The following is a 27,096-nucleotide window of genomic DNA, read 5'->3' as shown; positions in this document are numbered from 1 at the left end:
TGCTAAGGGTAGACAGCTGCTCGTTCCACCCCCCCCCGCCTTAATTGGTTCTCCTCCCTTCCAACGGTGTTGAGGCGGGTGGGAACAGCCGGGGGTTGAGGGTACTGTGCTAAAAGAGGTGGAGTTATGCAGATCTAAAACGCGTGGATTGCAGCAGCAGCAAGCCGAAAAGTGCAGGCATGTGAGGGATCTAGAGGTTGACAGCATGTCTTCTTAACGGGAGTCCAGGTGGCCATCTCCACAAATGGACTTTTCAGAATCCTTGGGTGGCACCGTAGTCGGAAACCAATTCTGGTTATCGCTTCTCGGCCTTTTGGCTAAGATCAAGTGTAGTATCTGTTCTTATCAGTTTAATATCTGATACGTCCCCTATCTGGGGACCATATATTAAATGGATTTTTAGAACAGGGAGATGGAAAAAGAGCTTGCTCTGTCCACTCCACGCATTGACCTGGTATTGCAGTATCTCCAGGACCGGTGCACCCCTTCTTTAATGCAGTTTCTAAAATCAGAAAGAATTGAATTCAATGCTTTTTGTTCATTTTGCTTGTTTGTCGGATTTTGGGATGGACTCTTTGGCTTTGCTTTTCTTCTCCTCATTGGATTTTTCATGTTAAAAGTTGCAGAAGCCAGATGACAAGCTCATTTTGGTTCAACTTCAGCAACTGTGCATTGCATTGCCATGTAATGTAATGTAATGCAATGCTATCTATCTAGCTCTCCCTCTATACTTCCTTTTGGATAAACAGACATATTAGGCAAGCATTTTGGAGCTTTCACCTAAATAACTACAGGTGGTGAGATAAGCTGCACAATATAATTGACCTTTCAGTATATTGTTGCACACAGACCATCTATTTAGCAAATGCCCTTGTTATCAACAGCAGCCTTTTAAACTCACCTGAGCTAACAGGTATGTGAGCTGGTTACTCTGCTGCGCTTAAAATTTCTTTTTTGGTTTGCTACAATGCCTTTTCTGAAACGTTGTCTCCCTCTGCTGGAACACTGACTTCTTTCATTTAATGCCTGCAGACTATAAAAGAGAAACCAACCCAAAAAGTTTGGTTGATTAGTCTGTGGCATTCTTTTAAACTGTTGCTTATGGCGGTGTCTGTGAGCTTCTCAGTGACATTCAGCAATCCAGGTATCCCGCCTGCAGTAGACGGAATGTGGCAATGGAACGCTGGCTGCGCGTGTCATAATAGGCTCTGAGCCTTTATATACCTGCGCACAGCAGCAGCCACCTTCAGTCTGCTGCTGGACAGCCAGCAGCAGCAGCAGCAGGAGAGGTAATTAATCAGCAACCCTCCTGCTAAGGGTAGACAGCTGCTCGTTCCACCCCCCCCCCGCCTTAATTGGTTCTCCTCCCTTCCAACGGTGTTGAGGCGGGTGGGAACAGCCGGGGGTTGAGGGTACTGTGCTAAAAGAGGTGGAGTTATGCAGATCTAAAACGCGTGGATTGCAGCAGCAGCAAGCCGAAAAGTGCAGGCATGTGAGGGATCTAGAGGTTGACAGCATGTCTTCTTAACGGGAGTCCAGGTGGCCATCTCCACAAATGGACTTTTCAGAATCCTTGGGTGGCACCGTAGTCGGAAACCAATTCTGGTTATCGCTTCTCGGCCTTTTGGCTAAGATCAAGTGTAGTATCTGTTCTTATCAGTTTAATATCTGATACGTCCCCTATCTGGGGACCATATATTAAATGGATTTTTAGAACAGGGAGATGGAAAAAGAGCTTGCTCTGTCCACTCCACGCATTGACCTGGTATTGCAGTATCTCCAGGACCGGTGCACCCCTTCTTTAATGCAGTTTCTAAAATCAGAAAGAATTGAATTCAATGCTTTTTGTTCATTTTGCTTGTTTGTCGGATTTTGGGATGGACTCTTTGGCTTTGCTTTTCTTCTCCTCATTGGATTTTTCATGTTAAAAGTTGCAGAAGCCAGATGACAAGCTCATTTTGGTTCAACTTCAGCAACTGTGCATTGCATTGCCATGTAATGTAATGTAATGCAATGCTATCTATCTAGCTCTCCCTCTATACTTCCTTTTGGATAAACAGACATATTAGGCAAGCATTTTGGAGCTTTCACCTAAATAACTACAGGTGGTGAGATAAGCTGCACAATATAATTGACCTTTCAGTATATTGTTGCACACACACCATCTATTTAGCAAATGCCCTTGTTATCAACAGCAGCCTTTTAAACTCACCTGAGCTAACAGGTATGTGAGCTGGTTACTCTGCTGCGCTTAAAATTTCTTTTTTGGTTTGCTACAATGCCTTTTCTGAAACGTTGTCTCCCTCTGCTGGAACACTGACTTCTTTCATTTAATGCCTGCAGACTATAAAAGAGAAACCAACCCAAAAAGTTTGGTTGATTAGTCTGTGGCATTCTTTTAAACTGTTGCTTATGGCGGTCTCTGTGAGCTTCTCAGTGACATTCAGCCATCCAGGTATCCCGCCTGCAGTAGACGGAATGTGGCAATGGAACGCTGGCTGCGCGTGTCATAATAGGCTCTGAGCCTTTATATACCTGCGCACAGCAGCAGCCACCTTCAGTCTGCTGCTGGACAGCCAGCAGCAGCAGCAGGAGAGGTAATTAATCAGCAACCCTCCTGCTAAGGGTAGACAGCTGCTCGTTCCACCCCCCCCCCGCCTTAATTGGTTCTCCTCCCTTCCAACGGTGTTGAGGCGGGTGGGAACAGCCGGGGGTTGAGGGTACTGTGCTAAAAGAGGTGGAGTTATGCAGATCTAAAACGCGTGGATTGCAGCAGCAGCAAGCCGAAAAGTGCAGGCATGTGAGGGATCTAGAGGTTGACAGCATGTCTTCTTAACGGGAGTCCAGGTGGCCATCTCCACAAATGGACTTTTCAGAATCCTTGGGTGGCACCGTAGTCGGAAACCAATTCTGGTTATCGCTTCTCGGCCTTTTGGCTAAGATCAAGTGTAGTATCTGTTCTTATCAGTTTAATATCTGATACGTCCCCTATCTGGGGACCATATATTAAATGGATTTTTAGAACAGGGAGATGGAAAAAGAGCTTGCTCTGTCCACTCCACGCATTGACCTGGTATTGCAGTATCTCCAGGACCGGTGCACCCCTTCTTTAATGCAGTTTCTAAAATCAGAAAGAATTGAATTCAATGCTTTTTGTTCATTTTGCTTGTTTGTCGGATTTTGGGATGGACTCTTTGGCTTTGCTTTTCTTCTCCTCATTGGATTTTTCATGTTAAAAGTTGCAGAAGCCAGATGACAAGCTCATTTTGGTTCAACTTCAGCAACTGTGCATTGCATTGCCATGTAATGTAATGTAATGCAATGCTATCTATCTAGCTCTCCCTCTATACTTCCTTTTGGATAAACAGACATATTAGGCAAGCATTTTGGAGCTTTCACCTAAATAACTACAGGTGGTGAGATAAGCTGCACAATATAATTGACCTTTCAGTATATTGTTGCACACACACCATCTATTTAGCAAATGCCCTTGTTATCAACAGCAGCCTTTTAAACTCACCTGAGCTAACAGGTATGTGAGCTGGTTACTCTGCTGCGCTTAAAATTTCTTTTTTGGTTTGCTACAATGCCTTTTCTGAAACGTTGTCTCCCTCTGCTGGAACACTGACTTCTTTCATTTAATGCCTGCAGACTATAAAAGAGAAACCAACCCAAAAAGTTTGGTTGATTAGTCTGTGGCATTCTTTTAAACTGTTGCTTATGGCGGTCTCTGTGAGCTTCTCAGTGACATTCAGCCATCCAGGTATCCCGCCTGCAGTAGACGGAATGTGGCAATGGAACGCTGGCTGCGCGTGTCATAATAGGCTCTGAGCCTTTATATACCTGCGCACAGCAGCAGCCACCTTCAGTCTGCTGCTGGACAGCCAGCAGCAGCAGCAGGAGAGGTAATTAATCAGCAACCCTCCTGCTAAGGGTAGACAGCTGCTCGTTCCACCCCCCCCCCGCCTTAATTGGTTCTCCTCCCTTCCAACGGTGTTGAGGCGGGTGGGAACAGCCGGGGGTTGAGGGTACTGTGCTAAAAGAGGTGGAGTTATGCAGATCTAAAACGCGTGGATTGCAGCAGCAGCAAGCCGAAAAGTGCAGGCATGTGAGGGATCTAGAGGTTGACAGCATGTCTTCTTAACGGGAGTCCAGGTGGCCATCTCCACAAATGGACTTTTCAGAATCCTTGGGTGGCACCGTAGTCGGAAACCAATTCTGGTTATCGCTTCTTGGCCTTTTGGCTAAGATCAAGTGTAGTATCTGTTCTTATCAGTTTAATATCTGATACGTCCCCTATCTGGGGACCATATATTAAATGGATTTTTAGAACAGGGAGATGGAAAAAGAGCTTGCTCTGTCCACTCCACGCATTGACCTGGTATTGCAGTATCTCCAGGACCGGTGCACCCCTTCTTTAATGCAGTTTCTAAAATCAGAAAGAATTGAATTCAATGCTTTTTGTTCATTTTGCTTGTTTGTCGGATTTTGGGATGGACTCTTTGGCTTTGCTTTTCTTCTCCTCATTGGATTTTTCATGTTAAAAGTTGCAGAAGCCAGATGACAAGCTCATTTTGGTTCAACTTCAGCAACTGTGCATTGCATTGCCATGTAATGTAATGTAATGCAATGCTATCTATCTAGCTCTCCCTCTATACTTCCTTTTGGATAAACAGACATATTAGGCAAGCATTTTGGAGCTTTCACCTAAATAACTACAGGTGGTGAGATAAGCTGCACAATATAATTGACCTTTCAGTATATTGTTGCACACACACCATCTATTTAGCAAATGCCCTTGTTATCAACAGCAGCCTTTTAAACTCACCTGAGCTAACAGGTATGTGAGCTGGTTACTCTGCTGCGCTTAAAATTTCTTTTTTGGTTTGCTACAATGCCTTTTCTGAAACGTTGTCTCCCTCTGCTGGAACACTGACTTCTTTCATTTAATGCCTGCAGACTATAAAAGAGAAACCAACCCAAAAAGTTTGGTTGATTAGTCTGTGGCATTCTTTTAAACTGTTGCTTATGGCGGTCTCTGTGAGCTTCTCAGTGACATTCAGCCATCCAGGTATCCCGCCTGCAGTAGACGGAATGTGGCAATGGAACGCTGGCTGCGCGTGTCATAATAGGCTCTGAGCCTTTATATACCTGCGCACAGCAGCAGCCACCTTCAGTCTGCTGCTGGACAGCCAGCAGCAGCAGCAGGAGAGGTAATTAATCAGCAACCCTCCTGCTAAGGGTAGACAGCTGCTCGTTCCACCCCCCCCCCGCCTTAATTGGTTCTCCTCCCTTCCAACGGTGTTGAGGCGGGTGGGAACAGCCGGGGGTTGAGGGTACTGTGCTAAAAGAGGTGGAGTTATGCAGATCTAAAACGCGTGGATTGCAGCAGCAGCAAGCCGAAAAGTGCAGGCATGTGAGGGATCTAGAGGTTGACAGCATGTCTTCTTAACGGGAGTCCAGGTGGCCATCTCCACAAATGGACTTTTCAGAATCCTTGGGTGGCACCGTAGTCGGAAACCAATTCTGGTTATCGCTTCTTGGCCTTTTGGCTAAGATCAAGTGTAGTATCTGTTCTTATCAGTTTAATATCTGATACGTCCCCTATCTGGGGACCATATATTAAATGGATTTTTAGAACAGGGAGATGGAAAAAGAGCTTGCTCTGTCCACTCCACGCATTGACCTGGTATTGCAGTATCTCCAGGACCGGTGCACCCCTTCTTTAATGCAGTTTCTAAAATCAGAAAGAATTGAATTCAATGCTTTTTGTTCATTTTGCTTGTTTGTCGGATTTTGGGATGGACTCTTTGGCTTTGCTTTTCTTCTCCTCATTGGATTTTTCATGTTAAAAGTTGCAGAAGCCAGATGACAAGCTCATTTTGGTTCAACTTCAGCAACTGTGCATTGCATTGCCATGTAATGTAATGTAATGCAATGCTATCTATCTAGCTCTCCCTCTATACTTCCTTTTGGATAAACAGACATATTAGGCAAGCATTTTGGAGCTTTCACCTAAATAACTACAGGTGGTGAGATAAGCTGCACAATATAATTGACCTTTCAGTATATTGTTGCACACACACCATCTATTTAGCAAATGCCCTTGTTATCAACAGCAGCCTTTTAAACTCACCTGAGCTAACAGGTATGTGAGCTGGTTACTCTGCTGCGCTTAAAATTTCTTTTTTGGTTTGCTACAATGCCTTTTCTGAAACGTTGTCTCCCTCTGCTGGAACACTGACTTCTTTCATTTAATGCCTGCAGACTATAAAAGAGAAACCAACCCAAAAAGTTTGGTTGATTAGTCTGTGGCATTCTTTTAAACTGTTGCTTATGGCGGTCTCTGTGAGCTTCTCAGTGACATTCAGCCATCCAGGTATCCCGCCTGCAGTAGACGGAATGTGGCAATGGAACGCTGGCTGCGCGTGTCATAATAGGCTCTGAGCCTTTATATACCTGCGCACAGCAGCAGCCACCTTCAGTCTGCTGCTGGACAGCCAGCAGCAGCAGCAGGAGAGGTAATTAATCAGCAACCCTCCTGCTAAGGGTAGACAGCTGCTCGTTCCACCCCCCCCCCGCCTTAATTGGTTCTCCTCCCTTCCAACGGTGTTGAGGCGGGTGGGAACAGCCGGGGGTTGTGGGTACTGTGCTAAAAGAGGTGGAGTTATGCAGATCTAAAACGCGTGGATTGCAGCAGCAGCAAGCCGAAAAGTGCAGGCATGTGAGGGATCTAGAGGTTGACAGCATGTCTTCTTAACGGGAGTCCAGGTGGCCATCTCCACAAATGGACTTTTCAGAATCCTTGGGTGGCACCGTAGTCGGAAACCAATTCTGGTTATCGCTTCTCGGCCTTTTGGCTAAGATCAAGTGTAGTATCTGTTCTTATCAGTTTAATATCTGATACGTCCCCTATCTGGGGACCATATATTAAATGGATTTTTAGAACAGGGAGATGGAAAAAGAGCTTGCTCTGTCCACTCCACGCATTGAACTGGTATTGCAGTATCTCCAGGACCGGTGCACCCCTTCTTTAATGCAGTTTCTAAAATCAGAAAGAATTGAATTCAATGCTTTTTGTTCATTTTGCTTGTTTGTCGGATTTTGGGATGGACTCTTTGGCTTTGCTTTTCTTCTCCTCATTGGATTTTTCATGTTAAAAGTTGCAGAAGCCAGATGACAAGCTCATTTTGGTTCAACTTCAGCAACTGTGCATTGCATTGCCATGTAATGTAATGTAATGCAATGCTATCTATCTAGCTCTCCCTCTATACTTCCTTTTGGATAAACAGACATATTAGGCAAGCATTTTGGAGCTTTCACCTAAATAACTACAGGTGGTGAGATAAGCTGCACAATATAATTGACCTTTCAGTATATTGTTGCACACACACCATCTATTTAGCAAATGCCCTTGTTATCAACAGCAGCCTTTTAAACTCACCTGAGCTAACAGGTATGTGAGCTGGTTACTCTGCTGCGCTTAAAATTTCTTTTTTGGTTTGCTACAATGCCTTTTCTGAAACGTTGTCTCCCTCTGCTGGAGCACTGACTTCTTTCATTTAATGCCTGCAGACTATAAAAGAGAAACCAACCCAAAAAGTTTGGTTGATTAGTCTGTGGCATTCTTTTAAACTGTTGCTTATGGCGGTCTCTGTGAGCTTCTCAGTGACATTCAGCCATCCAGGTATCCCGCCTGCAGTAGACGGAATGTGGCAATGGAACGCTGGCTGCGCGTGTCATAATAGGCTCTGAGCCTTTATATACCTGCGCACAGCAGCAGCCACCTTCAGTCTGCTGCTGGACAGCCAGCAGCAGCAGGAGAGGTAATTAATCAGCAACCCTCCTGCTAAGGGTAGACAGCTGCTCGTTCCACCCCCCCCCCCGCCTTAATTGGTTCTCCTCCCTTCCAACGGTGTTGAGGCGGGTGGGAACAGCCGGGGGTTGAGGGTACTGTGCTAAAAGAGGTGGAGTTATGCAGATCTAAAACGCGTGGATTGCAGCAGCAGCAAGCCGAAAAGTGCAGGCATGTGAGGGATCTAGAGGTTGACAGCATGTCTTCTTAACGGGAGTCCAGGTGGCCATCTCCACAAATGGACTTTTCAGAATCCTTGGGTGGCACCGTAGTCGGAAACCAATTCTGGTTATCGCTTCTCGGCCTTTTGGCTAAGATCAAGTGTAGTATCTGTTCTTATCAGTTTAATATCTGATACGTCCCCTATCTGGGGACCATATATTAAATGGATTTTTAGAACAGGGAGATGGAAAAAGAGCTTGCTCTGTCCACTCCACGCATTGACCTGGTATTGCAGTATCTCCAGGACCGGTGCACCCCTTCTTTAATGCAGTTTCTAAAATCAGAAAGAATTGAATTCAATGCTTTTTGTTCATTTTGCTTGTTTGTCGGATTTTGGGATGGACTCTTTGGCTTTGCTTTTCTTCTCCTCATTGGATTTTTCATGTTAAAAGTTGCAGAAGCCAGATGACAAGCTCATTTTGGTTCAACTTCAGCAACTGTGCATTGCATTGCCATGTAATGTAATGTAATGCAATGCTATCTATCTAGCTCTCCCTCTATACTTCCTTTTGGATAAACAGACATATTAGGCAAGCATTTTGGAGCTTTCACCTAAATAACTACAGGTGGTGAGATAAGCTGCACAATATAATTGACCTTTCAGTATATTGTTGCACACACACCATCTATTTAGCAAATGCCCTTGTTATCAACAGCAGCCTTTTAAACTCACCTGAGCTAACAGGTATGTGAGCTGGTTACTCTGCTGCGCTTAAAATTTCTTTTTTGGTTTGCTACAATGCCTTTTCTGAAACGTTGTCTCCCTCTGCTGGAACACTGACTTCTATCATTTAATGCCTGCAGACTATAAAAGAGAAACCAACCCAAAAAGTTTGGTTGATTAGTCTGTGGCATTCTTTTAAACTGTTGCTTATGGCGGTCTCTGTGAGCTTCTCAGTGACATTCAGCCATCCAGGTATCCCGCCTGCAGTAGACGGAATGTGGCAATGGAACGCTGGCTGCGCGTGTCATAATAGGCTCTGAGCCTTTATATACCTGCGCACAGCAGCAGCCACCTTCAGTCTGCTGCTGGACAGCCAGCAGCAGCAGCAGCAGGAGAGGTAATTAATCAGCAACCCTCCTGCTAAGGGTAGACAGCTGCTCGTTCCACCCCCCCCCCCGCCTTAATTGGTTCTCCTCCCTTCCAACGGTGTTGAGGCGGGTGGGAACAGCCGGGGGTTGAGGGTACTGTGCTAAAAGAGGTGGAGTTATGCAGATCTAAAACGCGTGGATTGCAGCAGCAGCAAGCCGAAAAGTGCAGGCATGTGAGGGATCTAGAGGTTGACAGCATGTCTTCTTAACGGGAGTCCAGGTGGCCATCTCCACAAATGGACTTTTCAGAATCCTTGGGTGGCACCGTAGTCGGAAACCAATTCTGGTTATCGCTTCTCGGCCTTTTGGCTAATATCAAGTGTAGTATCTGTTCTTATCAGTTTAATATCTGATACGTCCCCTATCTGGGGACCATATATTAAATGGATTTTTAGAACAGGGAGATGGAAAAAGAGCTTGCTCTGTCCACTCCACGCATTGACCTGGTATTGCAGTATCTCCAGGACCGGTGCACCCCTTCTTTAATGCAGTTTCTAAAATCAGAAAGAATTGAATTCAATGCTTTTTGTTCATTTTGCTTGTTTGTCGGATTTTGGGATGGACTCTTTGGCTTTGCTTTTCTTCTCCTCATTGGATTTTTCATGTTAAAAGTTGCAGAAGCCAGATGACAAGCTCATTTTGGTTCAACTTCAGCAACTGTGCATTGCATTGCCATGTAATGTAATGTAATGCAATGCTATCTATCTAGCTCTCCCTCTATACTTCCTTTTGGATAAACAGACATATTAGGCAAGCATTTTGGAGCTTTCACCTAAATAACTACAGGTGGTGAGATAAGCTGCACAATATAATTGACCTTTCAGTATATTGTTGCACACACACCATCTATTTAGCAAATGCCCTTGTTATCAACAGCAGCCTTTTAAACTCACCTGAGCTAACAGGTATGTGAGCTGGTTACTCTGCTGCGCTTAAAATTTCTTTTTTGGTTTGCTACAATGCCTTTTCTGAAACGTTGTCTCCCTCTGCTGGAACACTGACTTCTTTCATTTAATGCCTGCAGACTATAAAAGAGAAACCAACCCAAAAAGTTTGGTTGATTAGTCTGTGGCATTCTTTTAAACTGTTGCTTATGGCGGTCTCTGTGAGCTTCTCAGTGACATTCAGCCATCCAGGTATCCCGCCTGCAGTAGACGGAATGTGGCAATGGAACGCTGGCTGCGCATGTCATAATAGGCTCTGAGCCTTTATATACCTGCGCACAGCAGCAGCCACCTTCAGTCTGCTGCTGGACAGCCAGCAGCAGCAGCAGCAGGAGAGGTAATTAATCAGCAACCCTCCTGCTAAGGGTAGACAGCTGCTCGTTCCACCCCCCCCCCCGCCTTAATTGGTTCTCCTCCCTTCCAACGGTGTTGAGGCGGGTGGGAACAGCCGGGGGTTGAGGGTACTGTGCTAAAAGAGGTGGAGTTATGCAGATCTACAACGCGTGGATTGCAGCAGCAGCAAGCCGAAAAGTGCAGGCATGTGAGGGATCTAGAGGTTGACAGCATGTCTTCTTAACGGGAGTCCAGGTGGCCATCTCCACAAATGGACTTTTCAGAATCCTTGGGTGGCACCGTAGTCGGAAACCAATTCTGGTTATCGCTTCTCGGCCTTTTGGCTAAGATCAAGTGTAGTATCTGTTCTTATCAGTTTAATATCTGATACGTCCCCTATCTGGGGACCATATATTAAATGGATTTTTAGAACAGGGAGATGGAAAAAGAGCTTGCTCTGTCCACTCCACTCATTGACCTGGTATTGCAGTATCTCCAGGACCGGTGCACCCCTTCTTTAATGCAGTTTCTAAAATCAGAAAGAATTGAATTCAATGCTTTTTGTTCATTTTGCTTGTTTGTCGGATTTTGGGATGGACTCTTTGGCTTTGCTTTTCTTCTCCTCATTGGATTTTTCATGTTAAAAGTTGCAGAAGCCAGATGACAAGCTCATTTTGGTTCAACTTCAGCAACTGTGCATTGCATTGCCATGTAATGTAATGTAATGCAATGCTATCTATCTAGCTCTCCCTCTATACTTCCTTTTGGATAAACAGACATATTAGGCAAGCATTTTGGAGCTTTCACCTAAATAACTACAGGTGGTGAGATAAGCTGCACAATATAATTGACCTTTCAGTATATTGTTGCACACACACCATCTATTTAGCAAATGCCCTTGTTATCAACAGCAGCCTTTTAAACTCACCTGAGCTAACAGGTATGTGAGCTGGTTACTCTGCTGCGCTTAAAATTTCTTTTTTGGTTTGCTACAATGCCTTTTCTGAAACGTTGTCTCCCTCTGCTGGAACACTGACTTCTTTCATTTAATGCCTGCAGACTATAAAAGAGAAACCAACCCAAAAAGTTTGGTTGATTAGTCTGTGGCATTCTTTTAAACTGTTGCTTATGGCGGTCTCTGTGAGCTTCTCAGTGACATTCAGCCATCCAGGTATCCCGCCTGCAGTAGACGGAATGTGGCAATGGAACGCTGGCTGCGCGTGTCATAATAGGCTCTGAGCCTTTATATACCTGCGCACAGCAGCAGCCACCTTCAGTCTGCTGCTGGACAGCCAGCAGCAGCAGCAGCAGGAGAGGTAATTAATCAGCAACCCTCCTGCTAAGGGTAGACAGCTGCTCGTTCCACCCCCCCCCCCCGCCTTAATTGGCTCTCCTCCCTTCCAACGGTGTTGAGGCGGGTGGGAACAGCCGGGGGTTGAGGGTACTGTGCTAAAAGAGGTGGAGTTATGCAGATCTAAAACGCGTGGATTGCAGCAGCAGCAAGCCGAAAAGTGCAGGCATGTGAGGGATCTAGAGGTTGACAGCATGTCTTCTTAACGGGAGTCCAGGTGGCCATCTCCACAAATGGACTTTTCAGAATCCTTGGGTGGCACCGTAGTCGGAAACCAATTCTGGTTATCGCTTCTCGGCCTTTTGGCTAAGATCAAGTGTAGTATCTGTTCTTATCAGTTTAATATCTGATACGTCCCCTATCTGGGGACCATATATTAAATGGATTTTTAGAACAGGGAGATGGAAAAAGAGCTTGCTCTGTCCACTCCACGCATTGACCTGGTATTGCAGTATCTCCAGGACCGGTGCACCCCTTCTTTAATGCAGTTTCTAAAATCAGAAAGAATTGAATTCAATGCTTTTTGTTCATTTTGCTTGTTTGTCGGATTTTGGGATGGACTCTTTGGCTTTGCTTTTCTTCTCCTCATTGGATTTTTCATGTTAAAAGTTGCAGAAGCCAGATGACAAGCTCATTTTGGTTCAACTTCAGCAACTGTGCATTGCATTGCCATGTAATGTAATGTAATGCAATGCTATCTATCTAGCTCTCCCTCTATACTTCCTTTTGGATAAACATACATATTAGGCAAGCATTTTGGAGCTTTCACCTAAATAACTACAGGTGGTGAGATAAGCTGCACAATATAATTGACCTTTCAGTATATTGTTGCACACACACCATCTATTTAGCAAATGCCCTTGTTATCAACAGCAGCCTTTTAAACTCACCTGAGCTAACAGGTATGTGAGCTGGTTACTCTGCTGCGCTTAAAATTTCTTTTTTGGTTTGATACAATGCCTTTTCTGAAACGTTGTCTCCCTCTGCTGGAACACTGACTTCTTTCATTTAATGCCTGCAGACTACAAAAGAGAAACCAACCCAAAAAGTTTGGTTGATTAGTCTGTGGCATTCTTTTAAACTGTTGCTTATGGCGGTCTCTGTGAGCTTCTCAGTGACATTCAGCCATCCAGGTATCCCGCCTGCAGTAGACGGAATGTGGCAATGGAACGCTGGCTGCGCGTGTCATAATAGGCTCTGAGCCTTTATATACCTGCGCACAGCAGCAGCCACCTTCAGTCTGCTGCTGGACAGCCAGCAGCAGCAGCAGCAGGAGAGGTAATTAATCAGCAACCCTCCTGCTAAGGGTAGACAGCTGCTCGTTCCACCCCCCCCCCGCCTTAATTGGTTCTCCTCCCTTCCAACGGTGTTGAGGCGGGTGGGAACAGCCGGGGGTTGAGGGTACTGTGCTAAAAGAGGTGGAGTTATGCAGATCTAAAACGCGTGGATTGCAGCAGCAGCAAGCCGAAAAGTGCAGGCATGTGAGGGATCTAGAGGTTGACAGCATGTCTTCTTAACGGGAGTCCAGGTGGCCATCTCCACAAATGGACTTTTCAGAATCCTTGGGTGGCACCGTAGTCGGAAACCAATTCTGGTTATCGCTTCTCGGCCTTTTGGCTAAGATCAAGTGTAGTATCTGTTCTTATCAGTTTAATATCTGATACGTCCCCTATCTGGGGACCATATATTAAATGGATTTTTAGAACAGGGAGATGGAAAAAGAGCTTGCTCTGTCCACTCCACGCATTGACCTGGTATTGCAGTATCTCCAGGACCGGTGCACCCCTTCTTTAATGCAGTTTCTAAAATCAGAAAGAATTGAATTCAATGCTTTTTGTTCATTTTGCTTGTTTGTCGGATTTTGGGATGGACTCTTTGGCTTTGCTTTTCTTCTCCTCATTGGATTTTTCATGTTAAAAGTTGCAGAAGCCAGATGACAAGCTCATTTTGGTTCAACTTCAGCAACTGTGCATTGCATTGCCATGTAATGTAATGTAATGCAATGCTATCTATCTAGCTCTCCCTCTATACTTCCTTTTGGATAAACAGACATATTAGGCAAGCATTTTGGAGCTTTCACCTAAATAACTACAGGTGGTGAGATAAGCTGCACAATATAATTGACCTTTCAGTATATTGTTGCACACACACCATCTATTTAGCAAATGCCCTTGTTATCAACAGCAGCCTTTTAAACTCACCTGAGCTAACAGGTATGTGAGCTGGTTACTCTGCTGCGCTTAAAATTTCTTTTTTGGTTTGCTACAATCCCTTTTCTGAAACGTTGTCTCCCTCTGCTGGAACACTGACTTCTTTCATTTAATGCCTGCAGACTATAAAAGAGAAACCAACCCAAAAAGTTTGGTTGATTAGTCTGTGGCATTCTTTTAAACTGTTGCTTATGGCGGTCTCTGTGAGCTTCTCAGTGACATTCAGCCATCCAGGTATCCCGCCTGCAGTAGACGGAATGTGGCAATGGAACGCTGGCTGCGCGTGTCATAATAGGCTCTGAGCCTTTATATACCTGCGCACAGCAGCAGCCACCTTCAGTCTGCTGCTGGACAGCCAGCAGCAGCAGCAGCAGGAGAGGTAATTAATCAGCAACCCTCCTGCTAAGGGTAGACAGCTGCTCGTTCCACCCCCCCCCCGCCTTAATTGGTTCTCCTCCCTTCCAACGGTGTTGAGGCGGGTGGGAACAGCCGGGGGTTGAGGGTACTGTGCTAAAAGAGGTGGAGTTATGCAGATCTAAAACGCGTGGATTGCAGCAGCAGCAAGCCGAAAAGTGCAGGCATGTGAGGGATCTAGAGGTTGACAGCATGTCTTCTTAACGGGAGTCCAGGTGGCCATCTCCACAAATGGACTTTTCAGAATCCTTGGGTGGCACCGTAGTCGGAAACCAATTCTGGTTATCGCTTCTCGGCCTTTTGGCTAAGATCAAGTGTAGTATCTGTTCTTATCAGTTTAATATCTGATACGTCCCCTATCTGGGGACCATATATTAAATGGATTTTTAGAACAGGGAGATGGAAAAAGAGCTTGCTATGTCCACTCCACGCATTGACCTGGTATTGCAGTATCTCCAGGACCGGTGCACCCCTTCTTTAATGCAGTTTCTAAAATCAGAAAGAATTGAATTCAATGCTTTTTGTTCATTTTGCTTGTTTGTCGGATTTTGGGATGGACTCTTTGGCTTTGCTTTTCTTCTCCTCATTGGATTTTTCATGTTAAAAGTTGCAGAAGCCAGATGACAAGCTCATTTTGGTTCAACTTCAGCAACTGTGCATTGCATTGCCATGTAATGTAATGTAATGCAATGCTATCTATCTAGCTCTCCCTCTATACTTCCTTTTGGATAAACAGACATATTAGGCAAGCATTTTGGAGCTTTCACCTAAATAACTACAGGTGGTGAGATAAGCTGCACAATATAATTGACCTTTCAGTATATTGTTGCACACACACCATCTATTTAGCAAATGCCCTTGTTATCAACAGCAGCCTTTTAAACTCACCTGAGCTAACAGGTATGTGAGCTGGTTACTCTGCTGCGCTTAAAATTTCTTTTTTGGTTTGCTACAATGCCTTTTCTGAAACGTTGTCTCCCTCTGCTGGAACACTGGCTTCTTTCATTTAATGCCTGCAGACTATAAAAGAGAAACCAACCCAAAAAGTTTGGTTGATTAGTCTGTGGCATTCTTTTAAACTGTTGCTTATGGCGGTCTCTGTGAGCTTCTCAGTGACATTCAGCCATCCAGGTATCCCGCCTGCAGTAGACGGAATGTGGCAATGGAACGCTGGCTGCGCGTGTCATAATAGGCTCTGAGCCTTTATATACCTGCGCACAGCAGCAGCCACCTTCAGTCTGCTGCTGGACAGCCAGCAGCAGCAGGAGAGGTAATTAATCAGCAACCCTCCTGCTAAGGGTAGACAGCTGCTCGTTCCACCCCCCCCCCGCCTTAATTGGTTCTCCTCCCTTCCAACGGTGTTGAGGCGGGTGGGAACAGCCGGGGGTTGAGGGTACTGTGCTAAAAGAGGTGGAGTTATGCAGATCTAAAACGCGTGGATTGCAGCAGCAGCAAGCCGAAAAGTGCAGGCATGTGAGGGATCTAGAGGTTGACAGCATGTCTTCTTAACGGGAGTCCAGGTGGCCATCTCCACAAATGGACTTTTCAGAATCCTTGGGTGGCACCGTAGTCGGAAACCAATTCTGGTTATCGCTTCTCGGCCTTTTGGCTAAGATCAAGTGTAGTATCTGTTCTTATCAGTTTAATATCTGATACGTCCCCTATCTGGGGACCATATATTAAATGGATTTTTAGAACAGGGAGATGGAAAAAGAGCTTGCTCTGTCCACTCCACGCATTGACCTGGTATTGCAGTATCTCCAGGACCGGTGCACCCCTTCTTTAATGCAGTTTCTAAAATCAGAAAGAATTGAATTCAATGCTTTTTGTTCATTTTGCTTGTTTGTCGGATTTTGGGATGGACTCTTTGGCTTTGCTTTTCTTCTCCTCATTGGATTTTTCATGTTAAAAGTTGCAGAAGCCAGATGACAAGCTCATTTTGGTTCAACTTCAGCAACTGTGCATTGCATTGCCATGTAATGTAATGTAATGCAATGCTATCTATCTAGCTCTCCCTCTATACTTCCTTTTGGATAAACAGACATATTAGGCAAGCATTTTGGAGCTTTCACCTAAATAACTACAGGTGGTGAGATAAGCTGCACAATATAATTGACCTTTCAGTATATTGTTGCACACACACCATCTATTTAGCAAATGCCCTTGTTATCAACAGCAGCCTTTTAAACTCACCTGAGCTAACAGGTATGTGAGCTGGTTACTCTGCTGCGCTTAAAATTTCTTTTTTGGTTTGCTACAATGCCTTTTCTGAAACGTTGTGTCCCTCTGCTGGAACACTGACTTCTTTCATTTAATGCCTGCAGACTATAAAAGAGAAACCAACCCAAAAAGTTTGGTTGATTAGTCTGTGGCATTCTTTTAAACTGTTGCTTATGGCGGTCTCTGTGAGCTTCTCAGTGACATTCAGCCATCCAGGTATCCCGCCTGCAGTAGACGGAATGTGGCAATGGAACGCTGGCTGCTCGTGTCATAATAGGCTCTGAGCCTTTATATACCTGCGCACAGCAGCAGCCACCTTCAGTCTGCTGCTGGACAGCCAGCAGCAGCAGCAGCAGGAGAGGTAATTAAACAGCAACCCTCCTGCTAAGGGTAGACAGCTGCTCGTTCCACCCCCCCCCCCCCCGCCTTAATTGGTTCTCCTCCCTTCCAACGGTGTTGAGGCGGGTGGGAACAGCCGGGGGTTGAGGGTACTGTGCTAAAAGAGGTGGAGTTATGCAGATCTAAAACGCGTGGATTGCAGCAGCAGCAAGCCGAAAAGTGCAGGCATGTGAGGGATCTAGAGGTTGACAGCATGTCTTCTTAACGGGAGTCCAGGTGGCCATCTCCACAAATGGACTTTTCAGAATCCTTGGGTGGCACCGTAGTCGGAAACCAATTCTGGTTATCGCTTCTCGGCCTTTTGGCTAAGATCAAGTGTAGTATCTGTTCTTATCAGTTTAATATCTGATACGTCCCCTATCTGGGGACCATATATTAAATGGATTTTTAGAACAGGGAGATGGAAAAAGAGCTTGCTCTGTCCACTCCACGCATTGACCTGGTATTGCAGTATCTCCAGGACCGGTGCACCCCTTCTTTAATGCAGTTTCTAAAATCAGAAAGAATTGAATTCAATGCTTTTTGTTCATTTTGCTTGTTTGTCGGATTTTGGGATGGATTCTTTGGCTTTGCTTTTCTTCTCCTCATTGGATTTTTCATGTTAAAAGTTGCAGAAGCCAGATGACAAGCTCATTTTGGTTCAACTTCAGCAACTGTGCATTGCATTGCCATGTAATGTAATGTAATGCAATGCTATCTATCTAGCTCTCCCTCTATACTTCCTTTTGGATAAACAGACATATTAGGCAAGCATTTTGGAGCTTTCACCTAAATAACTACAGGTGGTGAGATAAGCTGCACAATATAATTGACCTTTCAGTATATTGTTGCACACACACCATCTATTTAGCAAATGCCCTTGTTATCAACAGCAGCCTTTTAAACTCACCTGAGCTAACAGGTATGTGAGCTGGTTACTCTGCTGCGCTTAAAATTTCTTTTTTGGTTTGCTACAATGCCTTTTCTGAAACGTTGTCTCCCTCTGCTGGAACACTGACTTCTTTCATTTAATGCCTGCAGACTATAAAAGAGAAACCAACCCAAAAAGTTTGGTTGATTAGTCTGTGGCATTCTTTTAAACTGTTGCTTATGGCGGTCTCTGTGAGCTTCTCAGTGACATTCAGCCATCCAGGTATCCCGCCTGCAGTAGACGGAATGTGGCAATGGAACGCTGGCTGCGCGTGTCATAATAGGCTCTGAGCCTTTATATACCTGCGCACAGCAGCAGCCACCTTCAGTCTGCTGCTGGACAGCCAGCAGCAGCAGCAGCAGGAGAGGTAATTAATCAGCAACCCTCCTGCTAAGGGTAGACAGCTGCTCGTTCCACCCCCCCCCCGCCTTAATTGGTTCTCCTCCCTTCCAACGGTGTTGAGGCGGGTGGGAACAGCCGGGGGTTGAGGGTACTGTGCTAAAAGAGGTGGAGTTATGCAGATCTAAAACGCGTGGATTGCAGCAGCAGCAAGCCGAAAAGTGCAGGCATGTGAGGGATCTAGAGGTTGACAGCATGTCTTCTTAACGGGAGTCCAGGTGGCCATCTCCACAAATGGACTTTTCAGAATCCTTGGGTGGCACCGTAGTCGGAAACCAATTCTGGTTATCGCTTCTCGGCCTTTTGGCTAAGATCAAGTGTAGTATCTGTTCTTATCAGTTTAATATCTGATACGTCCCCTATCTGGGGACCATATATTAAATGGATTTTTAGAACAGGGAGATGGAAAAAGAGCTTGCTCTGTCCACTCCACGCATTGACCTGGTATTGCAGTATCTCCAGGACCGGTGCACCCCTTCTTTAATGCAGTTTCTAAAATCAGAAAGAATTGAATTCAATGCTTTTTGTTCATTTTGCTTGTTTGTCGGATTTTGGGATGGACTCTTTGGCTTTGCTTTTCTTCTCCTCATTGGATTTTTCATGTTAAAAGTTGCAGAAGCCAGATGACAAGCTCATTTTGGTTCAACTTCAGCAACTGTGCATTGCATTGCCATGTAATGTAATGTAATGCAATGCTATCTATCTAGCTCTCCCTCTATACTTCCTTTTGGATAAACAGACATATTAGGCAAGCATTTTGGAGCTTTCACCTAAATAACTACAGGTGGTGAGATAAGCTGCACAATATAATTGACCTTTCAGTATATTGTTGCACACACACCATCTATTTAGCAAATGCCCTTGTTATCAACAGCAGCCTTTTAAACTCACCTGAGCTAACAGGTATGTGAGCTGGTTACTCTGCTGCGCTTAAAATTTCTTTTTTGGTTTGCTACAATGCCTTTTCTGAAACGTTGTCTCCCTCTGCTGGAACACTGACTTCTTTCATTTAATGCCTGCAGACTATAAAAGAGAAACCAACCCAAAAAGTTTGGTTGATTAGTCTGTGGCATTCTTTTAAACTGTTGCTTATGGCGGTCTCTGTGAGCTTCTCAGTGACATTCAGCCATCCAGGTATCCCGCCTGCAGTAGACGGAATGTGGCAATGGAACGCTGGCTGCGCGTGTCATAATAGGCTCTGAGCCTTTATATACCTGCGCACAGCAGCAGCCACCTTCAGTCTGCTGCTGGACAGCCAGCAGCAGCAGCAGCAGGAGAGGTAATTAATCAGCAACCCTCCTGCTAAGGGTAGACAGCTGCTCGTTCCACCCCCCCCCGCCTTAATTGGTTCTCCTCCCTTCCAACGGTGTTGAGGCGGGTGGGAACAGCCGGGGGTTGAGGGTACTGTGCTAAAAGAGGTGGAGTTATGCAGATCTAAAACGCGTGGATTGCAGCAGCAGCAAGCCGAAAAGTGCAGGCATGTGAGGGATCTAGAGGTTGACAGCATGTCTTCTTAACGGGAGTCCAGGTGGCCATCTCCACAAATGGACTTTTCAGAATCCTTGGGTGGCACCGTAGTCGGAAACCAATTCTGGTTATCGCTTCTCGGCCTTTTGGCTAAGATCAAGTGTAGTATCTTTCGAAAAGGCGGTTTTGGATGTTGGCCGCCCTAGTAGATTGATACATTATGCACACTGGGGTTTAGGCGCTTGTTAGTACGCCAGGTGGCTAATATAGTCATCTGGTGGAAAGCATGGCCCCCCAGGATCGACGCCATTGGGCCGGGGAAGATCGAAAGCCCGAAGTGTGAAGTGCCCCAGGAATGGTGACCCTGGGGTGCCTTAACTCACTGGGATTGGGAACCCCACTTGAGTTTATGGCACATTTGCACAAGCACTTCAAATTTTCTTTCTTCGCACACACCCTTATTCCGGGCCTTCTGGCCTTAGGATGGGGAATTTTTCAATTCCCGGTCGAAGGTCCGGGCAGTATTATACTGTGAAACCTTCACTATTTATTTAATTTCTTTGTCACTGTGTGTCCACTTATTCACGTGTGTCACGTCCTACTAGGATTTTGTCGGGATGCGGTTCCCTTACGGGTTCCTCTCTTGGCAGGTCTAGGGGGGGAGTGTGTGGCCATCAGGTTCCGCTCCCCCCTGAACCCCCCTGGCTCTCCTCTTTCGGGAGGAGAGCGTTGTTGGCTCCCCTCTTCCGGGAGGGGAGCACAGTCTTTGGCTCCCAGTGCCTTGCTCGGGTGAGAACTCGGGCAGGTGCTGGGGGTAAGATTGGGTCGCCTCTGGCTTCGGCTGGAGGTGGCTTTTTGTCCCTGTTCCTCGCTGTGGCCTTTTGGCTCGGAGGGACGGGGAATGGTTTGGGGGACCCTTCTCCTTTTGGAGAGGGTTTCAAGAAGACCAGCATCCTAGTGCACTTTTTTTGTGGCACTTGTCACTTTTTTAAGCGCACTCGGGTTTTGTACACGAATTCGGGCTTTCGATAAAAAAAAAAAAAATCTGTTCTTATCAGTTTAATATCTGATACGTCCCCTATCTGGGGACCATATATTAAATGGATTTTTAGAACAGGGAGATGGAAAAAGAGCTTGCTCTGTCCACTCCACGCATTGACCTGGTATTGCAGTATCTCCAGGACCGGTGCACCCCTTCTTTAATGCAGTTTCTAAAATCAGAAAGAATTGAATTCAATGCTTTTTGTTCATTTTGTTTGTTTGTCGGATTTTGGGATGGACTCTTTGGCTTTGCTTTTCTTCTCCTCATTGGATTTTTCATGTTAAAAGTTGCAGAAGCCAGATGACAAGCTCATTTTGGTTCAACTTCAGCAACTGTGCATTGCATTGCCATGTAATGTAATGTAATGCAATGCTATCTATCTAGCTCTCCCTCTATACTTCCTTTTGGATAAACAGACATATTAGGCAAGCATTTTGGAGCTTTCACCTAAATAACTACAGGTGGTGAGATAAGCTGCACAATATAATTGACCTTTCAGTATATTGTTGCACACACACCATCTATTTAGCAAATGCCCTTGTTATCAACAGCAGCCTTTTAAACTCACCTGAGCTAACAGTTATGTGAGCTGGTTACTCTGCTGCGCTTAAAATTTCTTTTTTGGTTTGCTACAATGCCTTTTCTGAAACGTTGTCTCCCTCTGCTGGAACACTGACTTCTTTCATTTAATGCCTGCAGACTATAAAAGAGAAACCAACCCAAAAAGTTTGGTTGATTAGTCTGTGGCATTCTTTTAAACTGTTGCTTATGGCGGTCTCTGTGAGCTTCTCAGTGACATTCAGCCATCCAGGTATCCCGCCTGCAGTAGACGGAATGTGGCAATGGAACGCTGGCTGCGCGTGTCATAATAGGCTCTGAGCCTTTATATACCTGCGCACAGCAGCAGCCACCTTCAGTCTGCTGCTGGACAGCCAGCAGCAGCAGCAGCAGGAGAGGTAATTAATCAGCAACCCTCCTGCTAAGGGTAGACAGCTGCTCGTTCCACCCCCCCCCGCCTTAATTGGTTCTCCTCCCTTCCAACGGTGTTGAGGCGGGTGGGAACAGCCGGGGGTTGAGGGTACTGTGCTAAAACAGGTGGAGTTATGCAGATCTAAAACGCGTGGATTGCAGCAGCAGCAAGCCGAAAAGTGCAGGCATGTGAGGGATCTAGAGGTTGACAGCATGTCTTCTTAACGGGAGTCCAGGTGGCCATCTCCACAAATGGACTTTTCAGAATCCTTGGGTGGCACCGTAGTCGGAAACCAATTCTGGTTATCGCTTCTCGGCCTTTTGGCTAAGATCAAGTGTAGTATCTTTCGAAAAGGCGGTTTTGGATGTTGGCCGCCCTAGTAGATTGATACATTATGCACACTGGGGTTTAGGCGCTTGTTAGTACGCCAGGTGGCTAATATAGTCATCTGGTGGAAAGCATGGCCCCCCAGGATCGACGCCATTGGGCCGGGGAAGATCGAAAGCCCGAAGTGTGAAGTGCCCCAGGAATGGTGACCCTGGGGTGCCTTAACTCACTGGGATTGGGAACCCCACTTGAGTTTATGGCACATTTGCACAAGCACTTCAAATTTTCTTTCTTCGCACACACCCTTATTCCGGGCCTTCTGGCCTTAGGATGGGGAATTTTTCAATTCCCGGTCGAAGGTCCGGGCAGTATTATACTGTGAAACCTTCACTATTTATTTAATTTCTTTGTCACTGTGTGTCCACTTATTCACGTGTGTCACGTCCTACTAGGATTTTGTCGGGATGCGGTTCCCTTACGGGTTCCTCTCTTGGCAGGTCTAGGGGGGGAGTGTGTGGCCATCAGGTTCCGCTCCCCCCTGAACCCCCCTGGCTCTCCTCTTTCGGGAGGAGAGCGTTGTTGGCTCCCCTCTTCCGGGAGGGGAGCACAGTCTTTGGCTCCCAGTGCCTTGCTCGGGTGAGAACTCGGGCAGGTGCTGGGGGTAAGATTGGGTCGCCTCTGGCTTCGGCTGGAGGTGGCTTTTTGTCCCTGTTCCTCGCTGTGGCCTTTTGGCTCGGAGGGACGGGGAATGGTTTGGGGGACCCTTCTCCTTTTGGAGAGGGTTTCAAGAAGACCAGCATCCTAGTGCACTTTTTTTGTGGCACTTGTCACTTTTTTAAGCGCACTCGGGTTTTGTACACGAATTCGGGCTTTCGATAAAAAAAAAAAAAATCTGTTCTTATCAGTTTAATATCTGATACGTCCCCTATCTGGGGACCATATATTAAATGGATTTTTAGAACAGGGAGATGGAAAAAGAGCTTGCTCTGTCCACTCCACGCATTGACCTGGTATTGCAGTATCTCCAGGACCGGTGCACCCCTTCTTTAATGCAGTTTCTAAAATCAGAAAGAATTGAATTCAATGCTTTTTGTTCATTTTGTTTGTTTGTCGGATTTTGGGATGGACTCTTTGGCTTTGCTTTTCTTCTCCTCATTGGATTTTTCATGTTAAAAGTTGCAGAAGCCAGATGACAAGCTCATTTTGGTTCAACTTCAGCAACTGTGCATTGCATTGCCATGTAATGTAATGTAATGCAATGCTATCTATCTAGCTCTCCCTCTATACTTCCTTTTGGATAAACAGACATATTAGGCAAGCATTTTGGAGCTTTCACCTAAATAACTACAGGTGGTGAGATAAGCTGCACAATATAATTGACCTTTCAGTATATTGTTGCACACACACCATCTATTTAGCAAATGCCCTTGTTATCAACAGCAGCCTTTTAAACTCACCTGAGCTAACAGGTATGTGAGCTGGTTACTCTGCTGCGCTTAAAATTTCTTTTTTGGTTTGCTACAATGCCTTTTCTGAAACGTTGTCTCCCTCTGCTGGAACACTGACTTCTTTCATTTAATGCCTGCAGACTATAAAAGAGAAACCAACCCAAAAAGTTTGGTTGATTAGTCTGTGGCATTCTTTTAAACTGTTGCTTATGGCGGTCTCTGTGAGCTTCTCAGTGACATTCAGCCATCCAGGTATCCCGCCTGCAGTAGACGGAATGTGGCAATGGAACGCTGGCTGCGCGTGTCATAATAGGCTCTGAGCCTTTATATACCTGCGCACAGCAGCAGCCACCTTCAGTCTGCTGCTGGACAGCCAGCAGCAGCAGCAGCAGGAGAGGTAATTAATCAGCAACCCTCCTGCTAAGGGTAGACAGCTGCTCGTTCCACCCCCCCCCGCCTTAATTGGTTCTCCTCCCTTCCAACGGTGTTGAGGCGGGTGGGAACAGCCGGGGGTTGAGGGTACTGTGCTAAAAGAGGTGGAGTTATGCAGATCTAAAACGCGTGGATTGCAGCAGCAGCAAGCCGAAAAGTGCAGGCATGTGAGGGATCTAGAGGTTGACAGCATGTCTTCTTAACGGGAGTCCAGGTGGCCATCTCCACAAATGGACTTTTCAGAATCCTTGGGTGGCACCGTAGTCGGAAACCAATTCTGGTTATCGCTTCTCGGCCTTTTGGCTAAGATCAAGTGTAGTATCTTTCGAAAAGGCGGTTTTGGATGTTGGCCGCCCTAGTAGATTGATACATTATGCACACTGGGGTTTAGGCGCTTGTTAGTACGCCAGGTGGCTAATATAGTCATCTGGTGGAAAGCATGGCCCCCCAGGATCGACGCCATTGGGCCGGGGAAGATCGAAAGCCCGAAGTGTGAAGTGCCCCAGGAATGGTGACCCTGGGGTGCCTTAACTCACTGGGATTGGGAACCCCACTTGAGTTTATGGCACATTTGCACAAGCACTTCAAATTTTCTTTCTTCGCACACACCCTTATTCCGGGCCTTCTGGCCTTAGGATGGGGAATTTTTCAATTCCCGGTCGAAGGTCCGGGCAGTATTATACTGTGAAACCTTCACTATTTATTTAATTTCTTTGTCACTGTGTGTCCACTTATTCACGTGTGTCACGTCCTACTAGGATTTTGTCGGGATGCGGTTCCCTTACGGGTTCCTCTCTTGGCAGGTCTAGGGGGGGAGTGTGTGGCCATCAGGTTCCGCTCCCCCCTGAACCCCCCTGGCTCTCCTCTTTCGGGAGGAGAGCGTTGTTGGCTCCCCTCTTCCGGGAGGGGAGCACAGTCTTTGGCTCCCAGTGCCTTGCTCGGGTGAGAACTCGGGCAGGTGCTGGGGGTAAGATTGGGTCGCCTCTGGCTTCGGCTGGAGGTGGCTTTTTGTCCCTGTTCCTCGCTGTGGCCTTTTGGCTCGGAGGGACGGGGAATGGTTTGGGGGACCCTTCTCCTTTTGGAGAGGGTTTCAAGAAGACCAGCATCCTAGTGCACTTTTTTTGTGGCACTTGTCACTTTTTTAAGCGCACTCGGGTTTTGTACACGAATTCGGGCTTTCGATAAAAAAAAAAAAAATCTGTTCTTATCAGTTTAATATCTGATACGTCCCCTATCTGGGGACCATATATTAAATGGATTTTTAGAACAGGGAGATGGAAAAAGAGCTTGCTCTGTCCACTCCACGCATTGACCTGGTATTGCAGTATCTCCAGGACCGGTGCACCCCTTCTTTAATGCAGTTTCTAAAATCAGAAAGAATTGAATTCAATGCTTTTTGTTCATTTTGTTTGTTTGTCGGATTTTGGGATGGACTCTTTGGCTTTGCTTTTCTTCTCCTCATTGGATTTTTCATGTTAAAAGTTGCAGAAGCCAGATGACAAGCTCATTTTGGTTCAACTTCAGCAACTGTGCATTGCATTGCCATGTAATGTAATGTAATGCAATGCTATCTATCTAGCTCTCCCTCTATACTTCCTTTTGGATAAACAGACATATTAGGCAAGCATTTTGGAGCTTTCACCTAAATAACTACAGGTGGTGAGATAAGCTGCACAATATAATTGACCTTTCAGTATATTGTTGCACACACACCATCTATTTAGCAAATGCCCTTGTTATCAACAGCAGCCTTTTAAACTCACCTGAGCTAACAGTTATGTGAGCTGGTTACTCTGCTGCGCTTAAAATTTCTTTTTTGGTTTGCTACAATGCCTTTTCTGAAACGTTGTCTCCCTCTGCTGGAACACTGACTTCTTTCATTTAATGCCTGCAGACTATAAAAGAGAAACCAACCCAAAAAGTTTGGTTGATTAGTCTGTGGCATTCTTTTAAACTGTTGCTTATGGCGGTCTCTGTGAGCTTCTCAGTGACATTCAGCCATCCAGGTATCCCGCCTGCAGTAGACGGAATGTGGCAATGGAACGCTGGCTGCGCGTGTCATAATAGGCTCTGAGCCTTTATATACCTGCGCACAGCAGCAGCCACCTTCAGTCTGCTGCTGGACAGCCAGCAGCAGCAGCAGCAGGAGAGGTAATTAATCAGCAACCCTCCTGCTAAGGGTAGACAGCTGCTCGTTCCACCCCCCCCCGCCTTAATTGGTTCTCCTCCCTTCCAACGGTGTTGAGGCGGGTGGGAACAGCCGGGGGTTGAGGGTACTGTGCTAAAAGAGGTGGAGTTATGCAGATCTAAAACGCGTGGATTGCAGCAGCAGCAAGCCGAAAAGTGCAGGCATGTGAGGGATCTAGAGGTTGACAGCATGTCTTCTTAACGGGAGTCCAGGTGGCCATCTCCACAAATGGACTTTTCAGAATCCTTGGGTGGCACCGTAGTCGGAAACCAATTCTGGTTATCGCTTCTCGGCATTTTGGCTAAGATCAAGTGTAGTATCTTTCGAAAAGGTGGTTTTGGATGTTGGCCGCCCTAGTAGATTGATACATTATGCACACTGGGGTTTAGGCGCTTGTTAGTACGCCAGGTGGCTAATATAGTCATCTGGTGGAAAGCATGGCCCCCCAGGATCGACGCCATTGGGCCGGGGAAGATCGAAAGCCCGAAGTGTGAAGTGCCCCAGGAATGGTGACCCTGGGGTGCCTTAACTCACTGGGATTGGGAACCCCACTTGAGTTTATGGCACATTTGCACAAGCACTTCAAATTTTCTTTCTTCGCACACACCCTTATTCCAGGCCTTCTGGCCTTAGGATGGGGAATTTTTCAATTCCCGGTCGAAGGTCCGGGCAGTATTATACTGTGAAACCTTCACTATTTATTTAATTTCTTTGTCACTGTGTGTCCACTTATTCACGTGTGTCACGTCCTACTAGGATTTTGTCGGGATGCGGTTCCCTTACGGGTTCCTCTCTTGGCAGGTCTAGGGGGGGAGTGTGTGGCCATCAGGTTCCGCTTCCCCCTGAACCCCCCTGGCTCTCCTCTTTCGGGAG

The 27,096-nt window shown here is 46.0% G+C and overlaps 18 non-coding genes and 3 pseudogenes across 18 annotated transcripts; all 21 read left to right on the top strand.

Moving 5' to 3' along the window:
• Window positions 1-297: 297 nt before the first annotated feature.
• On the top strand, window positions 298-488 carry LOC141189710 (U2 spliceosomal RNA). Its single transcript, XR_012263758.1, has one exon. It is a non-coding gene; the product is annotated as a U2 spliceosomal RNA (small nuclear RNA).
• A 1,120-nt stretch (window positions 489-1,608) lies between these two features.
• Window positions 1,609-1,799, top strand: LOC141189709 (U2 spliceosomal RNA). Its single transcript, XR_012263757.1, has one exon. It is a non-coding gene; the product is annotated as a U2 spliceosomal RNA (small nuclear RNA).
• A 1,117-nt stretch (window positions 1,800-2,916) lies between these two features.
• On the top strand, window positions 2,917-3,107 carry LOC141189708 (U2 spliceosomal RNA). Its single transcript, XR_012263756.1, has one exon. It is a non-coding gene; the product is annotated as a U2 spliceosomal RNA (small nuclear RNA).
• Window positions 3,108-4,224: 1,117 nt separating this feature from the next.
• LOC141191210 (U2 spliceosomal RNA) lies at window positions 4,225-4,415 on the top strand. Its single transcript, XR_012265209.1, has one exon. It is a non-coding gene; the product is annotated as a U2 spliceosomal RNA (small nuclear RNA).
• A 1,117-nt stretch (window positions 4,416-5,532) lies between these two features.
• LOC141191209 (U2 spliceosomal RNA) lies at window positions 5,533-5,723 on the top strand. The gene has a single exon (XR_012265208.1). It is a non-coding gene; the product is annotated as a U2 spliceosomal RNA (small nuclear RNA).
• A 1,117-nt stretch (window positions 5,724-6,840) lies between these two features.
• On the top strand, window positions 6,841-7,031 carry LOC141185014 (U2 spliceosomal RNA). The gene has a single exon (XR_012259715.1). It is a non-coding gene; the product is annotated as a U2 spliceosomal RNA (small nuclear RNA).
• Window positions 7,032-8,146: 1,115 nt separating this feature from the next.
• Window positions 8,147-8,337, top strand: LOC141189706 (U2 spliceosomal RNA). The gene has a single exon (XR_012263754.1). It is a non-coding gene; the product is annotated as a U2 spliceosomal RNA (small nuclear RNA).
• Window positions 8,338-9,458: 1,121 nt separating this feature from the next.
• Window positions 9,459-9,649, top strand: LOC141185433 (U2 spliceosomal RNA). Its single transcript, XR_012260096.1, has one exon. It is a non-coding gene; the product is annotated as a U2 spliceosomal RNA (small nuclear RNA).
• A 1,121-nt stretch (window positions 9,650-10,770) lies between these two features.
• Window positions 10,771-10,961, top strand: LOC141184758 (U2 spliceosomal RNA). The gene has a single exon (XR_012259483.1). It is a non-coding gene; the product is annotated as a U2 spliceosomal RNA (small nuclear RNA).
• Window positions 10,962-12,083: 1,122 nt separating this feature from the next.
• LOC141189705 (U2 spliceosomal RNA) lies at window positions 12,084-12,274 on the top strand. The gene has a single exon (XR_012263753.1). It is a non-coding gene; the product is annotated as a U2 spliceosomal RNA (small nuclear RNA).
• Window positions 12,275-13,394: 1,120 nt separating this feature from the next.
• LOC141189704 (U2 spliceosomal RNA) lies at window positions 13,395-13,585 on the top strand. Its single transcript, XR_012263752.1, has one exon. It is a non-coding gene; the product is annotated as a U2 spliceosomal RNA (small nuclear RNA).
• Window positions 13,586-14,705: 1,120 nt separating this feature from the next.
• On the top strand, window positions 14,706-14,896 carry LOC141184838 (U2 spliceosomal RNA). Its single transcript, XR_012259555.1, has one exon. It is a non-coding gene; the product is annotated as a U2 spliceosomal RNA (small nuclear RNA).
• Window positions 14,897-16,010: 1,114 nt separating this feature from the next.
• LOC141189703 (U2 spliceosomal RNA) lies at window positions 16,011-16,201 on the top strand. The gene has a single exon (XR_012263751.1). It is a non-coding gene; the product is annotated as a U2 spliceosomal RNA (small nuclear RNA).
• A 1,124-nt stretch (window positions 16,202-17,325) lies between these two features.
• Window positions 17,326-17,516, top strand: LOC141189701 (U2 spliceosomal RNA). Its single transcript, XR_012263750.1, has one exon. It is a non-coding gene; the product is annotated as a U2 spliceosomal RNA (small nuclear RNA).
• Window positions 17,517-18,636: 1,120 nt separating this feature from the next.
• On the top strand, window positions 18,637-18,827 carry LOC141189699 (U2 spliceosomal RNA). Its single transcript, XR_012263748.1, has one exon. It is a non-coding gene; the product is annotated as a U2 spliceosomal RNA (small nuclear RNA).
• A 1,119-nt stretch (window positions 18,828-19,946) lies between these two features.
• LOC141186264 (U2 spliceosomal RNA) lies at window positions 19,947-20,038 on the top strand (annotated as a pseudogene).
• Window positions 20,039-20,827: 789 nt separating this feature from the next.
• Window positions 20,828-21,013, top strand: LOC141185886 (U2 spliceosomal RNA). Its single transcript, XR_012260482.1, has one exon. It is a non-coding gene; the product is annotated as a U2 spliceosomal RNA (small nuclear RNA).
• A 1,119-nt stretch (window positions 21,014-22,132) lies between these two features.
• Window positions 22,133-22,224, top strand: LOC141186263 (U2 spliceosomal RNA; annotated as a pseudogene).
• Window positions 22,225-23,013: 789 nt separating this feature from the next.
• LOC141185885 (U2 spliceosomal RNA) lies at window positions 23,014-23,199 on the top strand. Its single transcript, XR_012260481.1, has one exon. It is a non-coding gene; the product is annotated as a U2 spliceosomal RNA (small nuclear RNA).
• Window positions 23,200-24,318: 1,119 nt separating this feature from the next.
• LOC141186262 (U2 spliceosomal RNA) lies at window positions 24,319-24,410 on the top strand (annotated as a pseudogene).
• Window positions 24,411-25,199: 789 nt separating this feature from the next.
• Window positions 25,200-25,385, top strand: LOC141185882 (U2 spliceosomal RNA). The gene has a single exon (XR_012260479.1). It is a non-coding gene; the product is annotated as a U2 spliceosomal RNA (small nuclear RNA).
• The last annotated feature ends 1,711 nt before the right edge of the window (window positions 25,386-27,096 follow it).

The sequence above is a fragment of the Phyllobates terribilis genome, unplaced genomic scaffold, assembly GCF_046119375.1.
Source record: "Phyllobates terribilis strain yellow unplaced genomic scaffold, ASM4611937v1 Scaffold_40__1_contigs__length_11209783, whole genome shotgun sequence".
Lineage (NCBI taxonomy): Eukaryota > Metazoa > Chordata > Amphibia > Anura > Dendrobatidae > Phyllobates > Phyllobates terribilis.
This window is presented reverse-complemented; position numbering and strand designations above follow the sequence as displayed.